The sequence below is a fragment of the Primulina tabacum genome, chromosome 10 (genome assembly GCF_025594145.1).
Source record: "Primulina tabacum isolate GXHZ01 chromosome 10, ASM2559414v2, whole genome shotgun sequence".
Lineage (NCBI taxonomy): Eukaryota > Viridiplantae > Streptophyta > Magnoliopsida > Lamiales > Gesneriaceae > Primulina > Primulina tabacum.
The window spans coordinates 29,862,020-29,874,377 of record NC_134559.1 but is presented as its reverse complement, the minus strand read 5'-3'; the positions used below and the strand labels follow the sequence as shown (position 1 = coordinate 29,874,377).

Here is a 12,358-nt window from a genome sequence, read left to right as displayed (position 1 = left end):
TGATTTCACATGTCTTATCTGGTCCTGATCGAAATTCAAGTGATTTGAGCCGAAAATCATCTGTCAACAAGTAATAAAAAATAGAAAAATACGAAAAGGGGTGCAACACGAGGACTTCCCAGGGGTCAACCATCCTAGTATTGCTCTCGCCCAAGCACGCTTAACTTCGGAGTTCTGATGGGATCCGGTGCATTAGTGCTAGTATGATCGCACCAGACATTGAGTTGAATGTTCATTCTTATATCCCTCGAGTACGTGTGGAACGGGCGGCGATGGACAACACGCGGCACTGCTCTCGCCCAATCAGAACCATGATGTTAAGCGTTCTAGTGCGATGGGAGAGCTAGGATGGGTAACCTCCCTGGGAAGTACTCGTGTCACGACCGTTTACGTAAATTATGGATAAAACAGTCGAAATAATTGTTTTTAATGAGTTAAACGTCTCCGGAGTAATCTACATAATACACTTCTGCATAGAACCGGCTCACGACAACAAAAATCGCTAAGTATTCCCAGAAAACAGAAAAAAAATAAGAAGAAGAAAATAGCGAATGTAAAACTATTATTATGCCTGGGATAAAATAAAATAGAACCGGAATCAATTTCGGACTTCCTAAGCGGATTTCTCGAGGAAACGAAAGCTTAACAGAAGCGGAAAATCGCAAATTAGAGGGTTTTAGAGAAGAAATTCGGCTAAAATCTCGCCAGCTCATTGCGGAGTAAAAAGTCTCGTTCGTTTGCCTGTTTACAATCAAATTAGGCTACAATTTTGTCCAAATCCGGCAATGTTCGAGCTACGTTGATTTCACATGTCTTATCTGGTCCTGATCGAAATTCAAGTGATTTGAGCCGAAAATCATCTGTCAACAAGTAATAAAAAATAGAAAAATACGAAAAGGGGTGCAACACGAGGACTTCCCAGGGGTCAACCATCCTAGTATTGCTCTCGCCCAAGCACGCTTAACTTCGGAGTTCTGATGGGATCCGGTGCATTAGTGCTAGTATTATCGCACCAGACATTGAGTTGAATGTTCATTCATATATCCCTCGAGTACGTGTGGAACGGGCGGCGATGGACAACACGCGGCACTGCTCTCGCCCAATCAGAACCATGAAGTTAAGTGTTCTGGCGCGATGGCAGAGCTAGGATGGGTGACCTCCCGTGAAAGTCCTCGGGTCGTGACCGTTTACGTAAATTATGGATAAAACAGTCGACATATTTGTTTTTAATTAGTTAACTGTCTCCGGAGTAATCTGGGTCATACTCTTCGGCATAGAACCGGCTCACGACAACAAAAATCGCTTAATGTTCCCAGAAAATAGGAAAAAAATAAGAAGAAGAAAATAGCGAATGTAAAGCTTTTCTTATGCATGGGTTGCGATAAAGTGGAACCGAAATCGAATTTCGAACTTCCTAAGCGGATTTCTCGAGGAAACGGAAGGTTAACAGAAGTGGAAAATCGCAAATTAGAGGGTCTTAGAGAAGGAATTAGGTTAAAATCTCGCAAGCTCATTGCGGAGTAATGAGCCTCGTTCGTTTGCCCGTTTACAATCAAATTAGACTACAATTTTGTCCGAATCCGGCAGTGCCCGAGCTACGTTGATTTCACATGTCTTATCAGGTCCCGATCGAGATTCATATGATTTGAGCCGAAAATCGTCTGTCAACAAGTAATCAAAAATAGAAAAACACGAAAAAGGGTGCAACACGAGAACTTCCCAGGGGGTCACCCACCCTAGAACTGCTCTCGTTCAAGCACGCTTAACATCGGAGTTCTGATGGGATCCGGTGCATTAATGCTGGTATGATCGCACCCGACATTGAGTGGGATGTTTATTCTTATATCCCTCGAGTACGTGTGGAGCAGGCGGCGATGGACAACACGCGGCACTGCTCTCGCCCAATCAGAACCATGAAGTTAAGCGTTCTGGCGCAATGGCAGAGCTAGGATGGGTGACCTCCCTGGGAAGACCTCGTGTCGCGACCGTTTACATAAATTATGGATAAAAAATTCGAAATAATTGTTTTTAATGAGTTACCCGTCTCCGGAGTAATCTGGGTCATACCCTTCCGCACAGACCGGCTCACGACAACAAAAATCGCTAAATGTTCCTAGAAAATAGGAAAAAAATAAAAAGAAGAAAAAAGCGAATGTAAAGGTTTTATTATGCCTGGGATACGATAAAGTGGAACCGAAATCGAATTTCGAACTTCCAAAGCGGATTTCTCGAGGAAACGGAAGTTAACAGAAGCGGAAAATCGCAAATTAGAGGGCCTTAGAGAAGGAATTCGGCTAAAATCTCGTCAGCTCATTGCGGAGGAATGAGTCTCGTTCGTTTGCCCGTTTACAATTAAATTAGGCTACAATTTTGTCCAAATCCGGCAGTGTCCGACCCACGTTGATTTCACATGTCTTATCTGGTCCCGATCGAGATTCAGATTATTTGAGCCGAAAATAGTCTGTCAACAAGTAATCAAAAATAGAAAAACACGAAAAGGGGTGCAACACGAGGAGTTCCCTAGGGGTCACCTATCCTAGTACTGCTCTCGCCCAAGCACGCTTAACTTTGGAGTTCTGATGGGATCCGGTGAATTAGTGCTGGTATGATCGCACCCGACATTGAGTGGATGTTTATTCTTATATCCCTAGAGTACGTGTGAAGAAAGCGACGATGGACAACACGAGGCACTGCTCTCGCCTAATCAGAACCATGAAGTTTAGCGTTCTAGTGCGATGGGAGAGCTAGGATGGGTAACCTCCCTTGGAAGTACTCGTGTCACGACCGTTTACGTAAATTATGGATAAACATTCGAAATAATTGTTTTTAATGAGTTAAACGTCTCCGGAGTAATCTACGTAATACCCTTCTGCATAGAACCGGCTCACGACAACAAAAATCGCTAAGTATTCCAAGAAAACAGAAAAAAAAATAAGAATAAGAAAATAGCGAATGTAAAGCTATTATTATGCCTGGGATAAAATAAAATGGAACCGGAATAAATTTTGGACTTCCAAAGCGGATTTCTCGAGGAAATGAAAGCTTAACAGAAGCGAAAAATCGCAAATTAGAGGGTTTTAGAGAAGAAATTCGGCTAAAATCTCGCCAGCTCATTGCAGAGTAAAAAGTCTCGTTCGTTTGCCCGTTTACAATCAAATTAGGCTACAATTTTGTCCAAATCCGGCAATGTTCGAGCTACGTTGATTTCACATGTCTTATCTGGTCCTGATCGAGATTCAAGTGATTTGAGCCGAAAATCATATGTCAACAAGTAATCAAAATAGAAAAACACGAAAAGGGGTTGCAACACGAGGACTTCCCAGGGGTCAACCATCCTAGTACTGCTCTCGCCCAAGCACGCTTAACTTCGGAGTTCTGATGGGATCCGGTGCATTAGTGCTGGTATGATCGCACCAGACATTGAGTTGAATGTTCATTCTTATATCCCTTGAGTACGTGTGGAACGGGCGGCGATGGACAACACGCGGCACTGCTCTCGCCCAATCAGAACCATGAAGTTAAGTGTTCTGGCGCGATGGCAGAGCTATGATGGGTGACCTCCCGTGGAAGTCCTCGGGTCGTGACCGTTTACGTAAATTATGGAAAAAAACAGTCGACATAATTGTTTTTAATTAGTTAACTGTCTCCGGAGTAATCTGGGTAATACTCTTCGGCACAGAACCGGCTCACGACAACAAAAATCGCTTAATGTTCCCAGAAAATAGGAAAAAAATAAGAAGAAGAAAATAGCGAATGTAAAGCTTTTCTTATGCATGGGTTGCGATAAAGTGGAACCGAAATCGAATTTCGAACTTGCCTAAGCGGATTTCTCGAGGAAACGGAAGGTTAACAGAAGTGGAAAATCGCAAATTAGAGGGTCTTAGAGAAGGAATTTTGTTAAAATCTCCCAAGCTCATTGCGGAGTAATGAGTCTCATTCGTTTGCCCGTTTACATTCAAATTAGGCTACAATTTTGTCCGAATCCGGCAGTGCCCGAGCTACGTTGATTTCACATGTCTTATCAAGTCCCGATCGAGATTCAGATGATTTGAGCCGAAAATCGTCTGTCAACAAGTAATCAAAAATATAAAAACACGAAAAGGGGTGCAACACGAGGAGTTCCCTGGGGGTCACCTATCCTAGTACTGCTCTCGCCCAAGCACGCTTAACTTTGGAGTTCTGATGGGATCCGGTGAATTAGTGCTGGTATGATCGCACCCGACATTGAGTGGATGTTTATTCTTATATCCCAAGAGTACGTGTGGAGGAAAGCGACGATGGACAACACGAGGCACTGCTCTCGCCTAATCAGAACCATGAAGTTTAGCGTTCTAGTGCGATGGGAGAGCTAGGATAGGTAACCTCCCTGGGAAGTACTCGTGTCACGACCGTTTACGTAAATTATGGATAAAACAGTCGAAATAATTGTTTTTAATGAGTTAAACGTCTCCGGAGTAATCTACGTAATACCCTTCTGCATAGAACCGGCTCACGACAAAAAAAATCACTAAGTATTCCCAAAAAACAGAAAAAAATAAGAAGAAAAAAATAGCGAATGTAAAGCTATTATTATGCTTCGGATAAAATAAAATGGAACCGGAATAAATTTTGGACTTCCTAAGCGGATTTCTCGAGGAAATGAAAGCTTAACAGAAGCGGAAAATCGCAAATTAGAGGGTTTTAGAGAAGAAATTCGGCTAATATCTCGCCAGCTCATTGCGGAGTAAAAAGTCTCGTTCGTTTGCCCGTTTACAATCAAATTAGGCTACAATTTTGTCCAAATCCGGCAATGTTCGAGCTACGTTGATTTCACATGTCTTATCTGGTCCTGAACGAGATTCAAGTGATTTGAGCCGAAAAACATATGTCAACAAGTAATCAAAAATAGAAAAACACGAAAAAAGGTGCAACACGAGGACTTCCCAGGGGTCAACCATCCTAGTACTGCTCTCGCCCAAGCACGCTTAAGTTCGGAGTTCTGATGGGATCCGGTGCATTAGTGCTTGTATGATAGCACCAGACATTGAGTTGAATGTTCATTCTTATATCCCTCGAGTACGGGTGGAACGGGCGGCGATGGACAACACGCGGCACTGCTCTCGCCCAATCAGAACCATGAAGTTAAGTGTTCTGGCGCGATGGCAGAGCTATGATGGGTGACCTCCCGTGGAAGTCCTCGGGTCGTGACCGTTTACGTAAATTATGGAAAAAACAGTCGACATAATTGTTTTTAATTAGTTAACTGTCTCCGGAGTAATCTGGGTAATACTCTTCGGCACAGAACCGGCTCACGACAACAAAAATCGCTTAATGTTCCCAGAAAATAGGAAAAAAATAAGAAGAAGAAAATAGCGAATGTAAAGCTTTTCTTATGCATGGGTTGCGATAAAGTGGAACCGAAATCGAATTTCGAACTTGCTAAGCGGATTTCTCGAGGAAACGGAAGGTTAACAGAAGTGGAAAATCGCAAATTAGAGGGTCTTAGAGAAGGAATTTGGTTAAAATCTCCCAAGCTCATTGCGGAGTAATGAGTCTTATTCGTTTGCCCGTTTACAATCAAATTAGGCTACAATTTTGTCCGAATCCGGCAGTGCCCGAGCTACGTTGATTTCACATGTCTTATCAGGTCCCGATCGAGATTCAGATGATTTGAGCCGAAAATCGTCTGTCAACAAGTAATCAAAAATAGAAAAACACGAAAAGGGGTGGAACACGAGGAGTTCCCTGGGGGTCACCTATCCTAGTACTGCTCTCGCCCAAGCACGCTTAACTTTGGAGTTCTGATGGGATCCGGTGAATTAGTGCTGGTATGATCGCACCCGACATTGAGTGGATGTTTATTCTTATATCCCAAGAGTACGTGTGGAGAAAGCGACGATGGACAACACGAGGCACTGCTCTCGCCTAATCAGAACCATGAAGTTTAGCGTTCTAGTGCGATGGGAGAGCTAGGATGGGTAACCTCCCTGGGAAGTACTCGTGTCACGACCGTTTACGTAAATTATGGATAAAACAGTCGAAATAATTGTTTTTAATGAGTTAAACGTCTCCGGAGTAATCTACGTAATACCCTTCTGTATAGAACCGGCTCACGTAAAAAGAAGAAAATAGCGAATGTAAAGCAATTATTATGTTTGGGATACAATAAAATGGAACCGGAATCGAATTTCAAACTTTCTAAGCGGATTTATCGAGGAAACGAAAGCTTAACAGAAGCGGTAAATCGCAAATTAGAGGGTCTTAGAGAAGGAATTCGACTAAAATCTCGTCAGCTCATTGCGTAGTAATGAGTCTCGTCCGTTTGCCCGTTTACAATCAAATTAGCCTACAATTTTGTCCAAATCCGGCAGTGCCCGAGCTACGTTGATTTCACATGTCTTATCTGGTCATGATCGAGATTCAGATTATTTGAGTCAAAAGTCATCTGTCAACAAGTAATCAAAAATAGAAAAACACGAAAAGGGGTGCAACATGAGGACTTTCCATGGGGTCACCCATCTTAGTACTGGTCTCGCCCAAGCACGCTTAACTTCGGAGTTCTGATGGGATTCGGTGCATTAGTGCTGGTATGATCGCACCCCACATTGAGTGTGATTTTTATTCTTATATGCCTCGCGTATGTGTGGAGCGGGCGGCGATGGCAGAGCAAGGATGGGTGACCGCCCTTGAAAGTCCTCGTGTCGCGACCGTTTACGTAAATTATGGATAAAACAGTCGACATAATTGTTTTTAATGAGTTAACCGTCTCCGGAGTAATCTGGGTCATACCATTCGGCACAGAACCGGCTCACGACAACAAAAATTGATAAATGTTCTTAGAAAATAGGAAAAAAATAAGAAGAAGAAAATAGCGAATGTAAAGCTTTTATTATGCCTGCGATACAATAAAGTGGAACTGAAATCGAATTTCGAACTTCCTAAGCGGATTTCTCGAGGAAACGGAAGCTTAACAGAAGCGGAAAATCGCAAATTAGAGGGTCTTAAAGAAGGAATTTGGCTAAAATCTCGCAAGCCCATTGCGGAGTAATGAGTCTCGTTCGTTTGCAAGTTTACAATCAAATTAGTCTACAATTTTGTCCAAATCCGGCAGTGTCCGAGCTACGTTGATTTCACATGTTTTATCTATTCCTGATCGAGATTCAGAGGATTTGAGCCAAAAATTGTCTGTCATTAAGTAATCAAAAATAGAAAAACATGAAAAAGGGTACAACACGAGGACTTCTCAGGGGGTCACCCATCTTATCACTGCTCTCGCCCAAGCACGCTTAACTTCGGAGTTCTGATGGGATCCCGTGCATTAGTGCTTGTATGATCGCACCCGATATTGAGTTGGATGTTTAATCTTATATCCTTCGAGTATTTGTGGAGCGGGCAGCGATGGACAACACGCGGCACTGCTCTCGCCCAATCAGAACCATGAAGTTAAGCGTTCTGGCGCGATGGCAGAGCTAGGATGGGTGACCTCCCTGGGAAATCCTCGTGTCGCGACCGTTTACGTAAATTATGGATAAAACATTCAAAATAATTGTTTTTAATGAGTTAATCGTCTCTGGAGTAATCTGGGTCATACCCTTCCGCACAGAACCGGCTCACGACAACAAAATCTCTAAATGTTCCCAGAAAATAGGAAAAAAAATAAGAAGAAGAAAATAGCGAATGTAAAGCTTTTATTATGCCTGGGATACGATAAAGTGGAACCGAAATTGAATTTCGAACTTACTAAGCGGATTACTCGAGGAAACGGAAGCTTAACAGAAGCGGAAAATCGCAAATTAGAGGGTTTTAGAGAAGGAATTCGGCTAAATCTAGCCAGCTCATTGCGGAGTAATGAGTCTCGTTCGTTTGCCCGTTTACAATCAAATTAGGCTACATTTTTGTCCAAATCCAGCCGTGCCCGAGCTACGTTTATTTCACATCTATTATCTGGTCCCGATTGAGATTCAGATGATTTGAGCCGAAAATCGTCTGTGAACAGGTAATCAAGAATAGAAAAAGACGAAAAGGGGTGCAACACGAGGACTTCCCAGGTGGTCACCCATCCTAGTACTGCTCTCGTCCAAGCACGCTTAGCTTCGGAGTTCTGATGGGATCCGGTGCATTTGTGCTGGTATGATCGCACCCGACATTGATTGGATGTTTATTCTTATATCCCAATAGCACGTGTAGAGAAGGCGACGATGGACAACACGCGGCACTGCTCTCGCCCAATCAGAACCATGAAGTTAAGCGTTCTGGCGCGATGGCAGAGCTAGGATAGGTAACCTCCCTGGGAAGTACTCGTGTCACGACCGTTTACGTAAATTATGGATAAAACAGTCAAATAATGTTTTTAATGAGCAAGCCGTATACGGAGTAATGAGTAAGCCGTATCCGGAGTAAGTATTCCCAGAAAATGGAAAAAAAAAATAAGAAGAAGAAAATAGCGAATATAAAACTATTATTATGCCTGTGATAAGATAAAATGGAACCGGAATAAAATTTCGGACTTCCTAATCGGATTTCTCGAGGAAACGGAAGCTTAACAGAAGCGAAAATCGCAAATTAGAGGGTTTTAGAGAAGAAATTCGGCTGAAATCTCGCAAGCTCATTGCGGAGTAATGATTCTCGTTCGTTTGGCAACAATTTTGTCCAAATCCGGCAGTGCCCGAGCTACGTTGATTTCACATGTCTCATCTGGTCCCGATCGAGATTCAGATGATTTGAGCCGAAAATCGTCTGTCAACAAGTAATAAAAAATAGAAAAACACGAAAAGGGTTGCAACACGAGGACTTCCCAAGGGGTCGGTCACCCATCCTAGTACTGCTCTCGCCCATGCACGCTTAACTTCGGAGTTCTGATGGGATCCAGTGCATTAGTGCTGGTATGATCGCACTTGATATTGAGTGGGATGTTTATTCTTATATCCTTCGAGTATGTGTGGAGCGGGCGGCGATGGACAACACGCGGCACTGCTCTCGTCCAATCAGAACCATGAAGTTAAGCGTTCTGGCACGATGGCAGAGCTAGGATGGGTGACCTTTCTTGGAAGTCCTCGTGTCGCTACCGTTTACGTAAATTACGGATAAAATAGTCGACATAATTGTTTTTAATGAGTTAACCGTCTCCGTAGTAATCTGGGTCATACCATTCGGCACAGAACCGGCTCACGACAACAAAAATCGATAAATGTTCCCAGAAAATAGGAAAAAAATAAGAAGAAGAAAATAGCGAATGTAATGCTTTTATTATGCCTGAGATACGATAAAGTGGAACCGAAATCGAATTTCGAACTTCCTAAGCGGATTTCTCGAGGAAACGGAAGCTTAACAGAAGCGGAAAATCGCAAATTAGAGGGTCATAAAGAAGGAATTTGGCTAAAATCTCGCAAGCTCATTACGGAGTAATGAGTCTCGTTCGTTTTCCCGTTTAAAATCAAATTAGTCTACAATTTTGTCCAAATCTGGCAGTGCCTGAGCTACGTTGATTTCACATGTTTTATCTATTCCTGATCAAGATTCAGATGATTTGAGCCGAAAATCGTCTGTCATCAAGTAATCAAAAATAGAAAAACACGAAAAGGGGTGCAACACGAGGACTTCCCAGGGGGTCACCCATCCTAGTACTGCTCTCGCCCAAGCACGCTTAACTTCGGAGTTCTGATGGGATCTTGTGCATTAGTGCTGGTATGATCGCACCTGATATTGAGTTGGATGTTTATTCTTATATCCTTCGAGTATGTGTGGAGCGGGCGGCGATGGACAACACGCGGCACTGTTCTCTCCCAATCAGAACCATGAAGTTAAGCGTTCTGGCGCGATGGCAGAGCTAGGATGGATGACCTCCCTGGGAAGTCCTCGTGTCGCGACCCTTACGTAATTATGGATAAAACATTCAAAATAATTGTTTTTAACGAGTTGATTGTCTTTGGAGTAATCTGGGTCATACCCTTCCGCACAGAACCGGCTCACGACAATAAAAATCGCTAAATGTTCCCAAAAAATAGGAAAAAAATAAGAAGAAGAAAATATCGAATGTAAAGCTTTTATTATGCCTGGGATACGATAAAGTGGAACCGAAATTGAATTTCGAACTTACTAAGCGGATTACTCGAGAAAACGGAAGCTTAACAGAAGCGGAAAATCGCAAATTAGAGGGTCTTAGAGAAGGAATTCGGCTAAAATCTAGCCAGCTCATTGCGGAGTAATGAGTCTCGTTCGTTTGCCCGTTACCAATCAAATTAGGCTACAATTTTGTCCAAATCCGGCAGTGCCCGAGCTACGTTGATTTCTCATGTCTTATCTGGTCCCGATCGAGATTCAGATGATTTGAGCCGAAAATCGTCTGTCAACAAGTAATCAAAAATAGAAAAACACGAAAATGGGTGCAACACGAGGACTTCCCAGGTGGTCACCCATCCTTGTACTGCTCTCGTCCAGAACGCTTAGCTTCGGAGTTCTGATGGGATCCGGTGCATTAGTGCTGGTATGATCGCACCCGACATTGAGTGGATGTTTATTCTTATATCTCAAGAGTACGTGTGGAGAAGGCGACAATTGGACAACACGCGGCACTGCTCTCGCCCAATCAGAACCATGAAGGTAAGCATTCTGGCGCGATGGCCGAGCTAGGATGGGTAACCTCTCCGGGAAGTACTCGTGTCACGACCGTTTACCGTAAATTATGGATAAAACAGTCGAAATAATTGTTTTAAATGAGTTATCCGTCTCCGGAGTAATCTGCGTCATCCCCTTCCGCACAGAACCGGCTCACGCCAACCAAAAATCGATAAATGTACTCAGAAATAGAAAAAAAATAAGAAGAAGGAATAGCGAATGTAAACGTGATTTCTCGAGGAAAAGGAAGCTCAACAGAAGCGGAAAATCGCAAATTAGAGTCTTAGAGAAGGAATTCGGCTAAAATCTCACCAGCTCATTGCGTAATAACGAGTCTCGTTCGTTTGCCCGTTTACAATCAAATTAGCCTACAATTTTGTCTAAATCCGGCAGTGGCCGAGCTACGTTGATTTCAGTCGAAATATTTTTTTTAATGTGTTAACCATCTCTGGGGTAATCTGCGTCATACCCTTCCGCACAGAACCGGCTCACGACAACAAAAATCGATAATTGTTCCTAGAAAATAGAAAAAAATAAGAAGAAGGAAATAACGAATGTAAAGCTATTATTATGCCTGGGATACGATAAAATGGAACCGGAATCGAATTTCGAACTTCCTAAGCGGATTTCTCGAGGAAACGAAAGCTTAACAGAAGCGGTAAATAGCAAATTAGATGGTCTTAGAGAAGGAATTCGGCTAAAATCTCGTCAGCTCATTGCGTAGTAATGAGTCTCGTCCGTTTGCCCGTTTACAATAAATTAGCCTACAATTTTGTCCAGATCCGGCAGTGCCCGAGCCACGTTGATTTCACATGTCTTATCTGGTCCCGATCGAGATTCAGATGATTTGAGCCAAATCGTCTGTCAAAAAGTAATCAAAAATAGAAAAACACGAAAAAGGGTGCAACACGGGGACTTCCCATGGGGTCAACCATCCTAGTACTGCTCTCGCCCAAGCTTAGAGAAGCGTCTGAAAGCTTAACAGAAGCGGAAAATCGCAAATTCAGATGATTTGAGCCAAAATCGTCTGAAAGCTTAACAGAAGCGGAAAATCGCAAATTAGGGTCTTAGAGAGAAATTCGGCTAAAATCTCGCCAGCTCATTGCGGAGTAATGAGTCTCGTTCGCTTGCCCGTTCACAATCAAATTAGCCTACAATTTTGTCCAACTCCGGGAGTGCCCGAGCCATGTTGATTTCACATGTCTTATCTGGTCCCGATCGAGATTCAAATGATTTGAGCCGAAAATTCTGTCAACAAGTAATCAAAAATAGAAAAACACGAAAGGGGTGCAACACGAGGACTTCTCAGATGGTCACCCATCCTAGTACTGCACTCGCCCAAGCACTCTTAACTTCAGAGTTCTAATGGGATCCGGTGCATTAGTGCTGGTATGATCGCACCTGAAATTGAGTGGGATGTTTTTTCTTATATCCTTCGAGTACGTGTGGAGCGGACGGCGGATGGCATAGCTAGGATGGGTGACCTCCTTGGGCAGTCCTCGTGTCGCGACCGTTTACGTAAATTATGGCTAAATAGTAGAAATAATTATTTTTAATGAGTTAACCGTCTCCGGTGTAATCTACGTTATACCCTTCCGCAGAGAACAGGCTCACGACAACAAAAATTGTTAAATGCTCCCAGAAAATGGGAAAAAACAAAACAGAAGAAAAAAACGAATGTAAAGCTATTATTATGCCTGGGATACGATAAAATGGAACCGAATCGAATTTTGGACTTCCTAAACGGATTTCTCGAGAAAACAGA

The 12,358-nt window shown here is 43.0% G+C and overlaps 15 non-coding genes across 15 annotated transcripts; all 15 read right to left on the bottom strand.

The window, feature by feature from the left end:
- Positions 1-97: 97 nt before the first annotated feature.
- On the bottom strand, positions 98-215 carry LOC142517471 (5S ribosomal RNA). Its single transcript, XR_012813216.1, has one exon. It is a non-coding gene; the product is annotated as a 5S ribosomal RNA (ribosomal RNA).
- A 682-nt stretch (positions 216-897) lies between these two features.
- LOC142507229 (5S ribosomal RNA) lies at positions 898-1,015 on the bottom strand. The gene has a single exon (XR_012805490.1). It is a non-coding gene; the product is annotated as a 5S ribosomal RNA (ribosomal RNA).
- Positions 1,016-1,698: 683 nt separating this feature from the next.
- Positions 1,699-1,817, bottom strand: LOC142517543 (5S ribosomal RNA). Its single transcript, XR_012813284.1, has one exon. It is a non-coding gene; the product is annotated as a 5S ribosomal RNA (ribosomal RNA).
- Positions 1,818-2,498: 681 nt separating this feature from the next.
- Positions 2,499-2,617, bottom strand: LOC142515659 (5S ribosomal RNA). The gene has a single exon (XR_012811493.1). It is a non-coding gene; the product is annotated as a 5S ribosomal RNA (ribosomal RNA).
- Positions 2,618-3,298: 681 nt separating this feature from the next.
- On the bottom strand, positions 3,299-3,416 carry LOC142515692 (5S ribosomal RNA). The gene has a single exon (XR_012811524.1). It is a non-coding gene; the product is annotated as a 5S ribosomal RNA (ribosomal RNA).
- A 685-nt stretch (positions 3,417-4,101) lies between these two features.
- On the bottom strand, positions 4,102-4,220 carry LOC142515308 (5S ribosomal RNA). Its single transcript, XR_012811161.1, has one exon. It is a non-coding gene; the product is annotated as a 5S ribosomal RNA (ribosomal RNA).
- A 681-nt stretch (positions 4,221-4,901) lies between these two features.
- On the bottom strand, positions 4,902-5,019 carry LOC142509924 (5S ribosomal RNA). The gene has a single exon (XR_012808069.1). It is a non-coding gene; the product is annotated as a 5S ribosomal RNA (ribosomal RNA).
- Positions 5,020-5,702: 683 nt separating this feature from the next.
- Positions 5,703-5,821, bottom strand: LOC142506891 (5S ribosomal RNA). Its single transcript, XR_012805165.1, has one exon. It is a non-coding gene; the product is annotated as a 5S ribosomal RNA (ribosomal RNA).
- Positions 5,822-6,461: 640 nt separating this feature from the next.
- On the bottom strand, positions 6,462-6,580 carry LOC142506422 (5S ribosomal RNA). The gene has a single exon (XR_012804716.1). It is a non-coding gene; the product is annotated as a 5S ribosomal RNA (ribosomal RNA).
- A 621-nt stretch (positions 6,581-7,201) lies between these two features.
- On the bottom strand, positions 7,202-7,320 carry LOC142509422 (5S ribosomal RNA). Its single transcript, XR_012807596.1, has one exon. It is a non-coding gene; the product is annotated as a 5S ribosomal RNA (ribosomal RNA).
- A 682-nt stretch (positions 7,321-8,002) lies between these two features.
- LOC142509902 (5S ribosomal RNA) lies at positions 8,003-8,121 on the bottom strand. Its single transcript, XR_012808048.1, has one exon. It is a non-coding gene; the product is annotated as a 5S ribosomal RNA (ribosomal RNA).
- A 631-nt stretch (positions 8,122-8,752) lies between these two features.
- On the bottom strand, positions 8,753-8,875 carry LOC142508936 (5S ribosomal RNA). The gene has a single exon (XR_012807132.1). It is a non-coding gene; the product is annotated as a 5S ribosomal RNA (ribosomal RNA).
- Positions 8,876-9,558: 683 nt separating this feature from the next.
- LOC142514209 (5S ribosomal RNA) lies at positions 9,559-9,677 on the bottom strand. Its single transcript, XR_012810115.1, has one exon. It is a non-coding gene; the product is annotated as a 5S ribosomal RNA (ribosomal RNA).
- A 681-nt stretch (positions 9,678-10,358) lies between these two features.
- Positions 10,359-10,476, bottom strand: LOC142507404 (5S ribosomal RNA). The gene has a single exon (XR_012805663.1). It is a non-coding gene; the product is annotated as a 5S ribosomal RNA (ribosomal RNA).
- A 1,401-nt stretch (positions 10,477-11,877) lies between these two features.
- LOC142513890 (5S ribosomal RNA) lies at positions 11,878-11,996 on the bottom strand. Its single transcript, XR_012809813.1, has one exon. It is a non-coding gene; the product is annotated as a 5S ribosomal RNA (ribosomal RNA).
- Positions 11,997-12,358: the final 362 nt, after the last annotated feature.